A 3,589-nucleotide genomic window follows, 5' to 3' on the forward strand; every position below is an offset into this window, starting at 1 on the left:
TTCCCCTTCAGATCTTTTAATGGGACACCGAGATCGGGCCACATCTCCCATTTGCCAGCGGAGCGGCCAGGCTGTGCACGGTCCATGTTCACGGCAAGCAGATTCTCACTGTGAACCTCCGTGGAATACATGTCAGCTACAGCAAACCACACACTCTCCCCTGCCCCATTTGCAGGCAGGTGCACAAAGTATTTAATGCATGCTGCAAATGAGTGACGGACCAGGTGCCCTGATCTCTCCTGCTCCTCCGTGATATAAAGTGCCCAGTTTGTGCACCGTCTCTGTTGTCAGCCATACTCGGTGCTGAAGTACACTGTCAGGAGCTTCAGCACGCAAAAAACCGTGCCTTGGGAGCACCGAGGGGCTCTGTGAGGAGCACCTGATCTAGCAGGTCATCAGCAGGCGAGTAGCCATCTGTTATATCTTACTAAACCACAACTGGATGGTGGCGTCGGAAGACACCGATTTGGAAGAGTTTCACCGGCTTAAATAGCGGAGGATGCGGCCATCCCATGAATCGTACAGCCAATTCTGAAAAGGCGCGGTCCAGTCCGGAATGGCGTACCGTTGATCCATGCTTCCAATCGATGACGGGGCTCCACGAGCCAGGGACCAGCGTCCCAGTCGTAGCCTGTGCTACGACCCCCCGCCCATACTTCTGCAAGTATGGACTTCCGCCTGAGGCGGCGTTTACTTGTTGGCATCCATGACAGCTTCCCGCTCGCCGTCTGACCCAGAGGTCGGAGCCATAAAGATCTGACAGAAAAACGGCAAAATAGGCAGTTGAAATTCAGTTAGTTCCAGTGAACTTGTCCAGTAACCGCGCCAAGCGAAAAAGGAAAAATTAGACAGAAAATGTATCAGTTTGGACCCAGATTTAAGAAGCGGAATACAACAACTATCCCCCCTCTAGATGCAGCGTCCTCGATGCATGGCAAGAAACTGGCAGAGCAGAACCGGGCCAAAACGCGCGGGAGTTAAAACACTTACCTTTAACCCGCAAATCTTACCTTGCCCGTGCTCGTTGCCGTGCTTCTTCCAGCAGAGGTTTTAGGTCAGGGGTAAAGTTAGCTTCTGGTTCCCAACTGTTGTGCTCAGCCGAGTACCCAGCCCATTTGACAAGATACTCGTGCACAGTGTGCTTACGGCGGCGGTTTCTGCCTACTTTTCGGGAACGGTAATCCAGTATCCGTTCAACCGCGTAAAATGTCTGTTTGCCTGAAAGCCAAGTAACTGGTCCTGGCTCCGTGACAGTAGGAGCAGGTTTTGGCTGAAGCGCAGCAGCAGAGTCAGTAGTACGGAAAGGTCGGACTAGAGAGACATGGAATGTGGGGTGGATGCGCATGTCAGGTGGTAGTTGCAGCTCGACTGCAGTAGACCCAACCAAGCGAACGACCGGAAATGGTCCCACCCAACGAGGTAAAAGCTTACGAGAACCATCCGCTAGAGACCTCAGGTTCTTAGTGCTCAGCATCACCAACTGGCCCTGCGAGAAGGTGATGGCACGTCGGGATTTGTTAAAGTAGTCCGCCGTACGTTGCTGTGCAGCTTCAAGGCAAGATTTAGCGTCAGTCAGTCGGGACACAAAGGACTTGGCAAACGTCTTTGCTGCAGGCAAGTTGACGTCCAACTCCCGCCAAACAGGCAAGGCAGGGTTGTATCCGTAATTCAGGAAAAACGGACTTTTGCCAGTCGCGCGATTCACAGCATTATTAATCGCGAATTCAGCAGCAGTTAGATATGTGTCCCAGACAGAAGGCGTACGTCCGGCATAATTGCGCAACATATCGCCAAGAGTGCGATTCGTACGTTCTGTCTGTCCATCAGTCTGTGGGTGATAGGCGGTGCTCAGGTTAACACGCATGCCTAACAGATCACCCAGGGTGCCCCAAAATCTGCTGGCAAATTGCGATCCGCGGTCGGTCACAACGTTCTTGGGGACACCATGCAAACGCACTATGTTGTCAAAGAACAGACGTGCAGTTTGCTCAGCTGTGCAGGATGATACCGTAGGTGCCAGGTGCACCATTTTCGTGAGTCGGTCTACCATGACCAAAACGGCATCGAATCCCCCCTCAGTTTTGGGCAAAGCTACAATAAAGTCCATGGTAACGCTTTCCCAAGGGGCGGCCGGCACAGGCAAGGGACACAGGAGGCCGTGGGGCTTACCAGACAGGACTTTATTGCGTTGGCACAGCTCACAGTTCTGGACATAGTTCTCGGCGTCCTTAGCCATCCGAGGCCACCAGAATTGACGATGGAGAACCTCGACCAGACGGGTGCAGCCAGGGTGCCCAGCCAGCAGGTCGTCATGAAAACGTGACAGAAGATCATGACGCAGCAAGTCATCATTCGGAACGACAACCTGCCGAAAAGTACCCTCAGTGCGGATCCAAAGGCCACTGTTACGGGTTAAGTGGCCAGTATTGTGGTTATCGGAAAACCAGGGATCCGTGGCATAGGCAGCTCGAAGTCGTTGCACAAGTTCAGAGGGCACAACGGGTGCTGCAGCATGGCTGCGTGTAATGACTGACAGAATGGCTGCATGCAGACAAGGGTGCCGACTTAAGGCATCAGCAACGTTAAGGATGCCTTGCAGGTATTCCCATGTGAAGTCAAACCGGCTAAGGTATTCCATCCACCGGGCTTGACGACGGTTAAGGGTAGGCACGCCTTGCAGAAACGTTAGGGGTTTGTGGTCGGTTTTGAGGGTGAACGGCCGACCCTCCAGATAACACCGCCACTCCTTAAGCGCGTGCAGTACAGCAAGAAGTTCTTGTTCCCCAGTGGTATAACGGGTTTCAGCCCCCGAGAACTTCTTACTAGTAAACGCAATTGGTCTCCCGTTTTGCAGCAGTACTGCTCCCGTACCATGCAAGGACGCATCAGTTACGACCTCCACACGGAAAGGTTGGGAGTAGTCCGGGAAACGCAGAATGATGTCTTCAGAGACAATACGCTTAAGTGTATCGAACGCTTGCTGGCAGTCAGGACCCCAGCAGTCAGGAGATACAAAAGCCCCTTTACGTGTCAGATTTGTCAGAGGTGCGGCAATAATGGCATGGCGTTCGATGAACTTACGGAAGTAGTTCGTCAGCCCCAAGAACTTCCTTAGTTCTTGTAAATTGGTCGGGGTAGGCCAGTTCCGTACAGAAGCAGTCTTACGGGGGTCCATGCGGATGCCATCCTTGGAGACGATGTGACCAAGGTATTCGACCTGAGGCTGGGCCCAGTGGCACTTAGAACGCTTGGCAAACAGTTGCTCACGCCGCAAAATTTCAAAGACCAGTCGTAAATGCTCCAGGTGCTCTTCACGTGTCTTTGAATAGACCAGGATATCGTCTAGGTAGCAAACGACAAAACGGTCTATGTAGGGCCGAAAGGTTCGGTCCATCAGGGCTTGGAACGTGGCAGGAGCGTTCGTCAAGCCGAAGCTCAGCACAGTATACTCGTAATGACCAGAGGGCGTACGAAATGCAGTTTTCGGAATATCTGATTCAGCAATACGGATTTGATTGTACCCCTGCTGTAGGTCAATAGAGCTAAAGAAAGCCGAGCCACGCAGTCTATCCAGTAGATCATCGACCCG

The 3,589-nt window shown here is 52.6% G+C and overlaps 1 protein-coding gene across 1 annotated transcript in view; it reads right to left on the minus strand.

Annotated features, from left to right (window-relative positions):
- Positions 1-3,589, minus strand: part of VOLCADRAFT_92230 (uncharacterized protein) — a gene marked incomplete at both ends in the record, with an annotated part of 10,456 nt that overhangs the window by 2,158 nt on the left and 4,709 nt on the right. The gene's annotated exons all lie outside the window — the stretch shown is intronic.

Source organism: Volvox carteri, assembly GCF_000143455.1.
Source record: "Volvox carteri f. nagariensis unplaced genomic scaffold VOLCAscaffold_25, whole genome shotgun sequence".
Lineage (NCBI taxonomy): Eukaryota > Viridiplantae > Chlorophyta > Chlorophyceae > Chlamydomonadales > Volvocaceae > Volvox > Volvox carteri.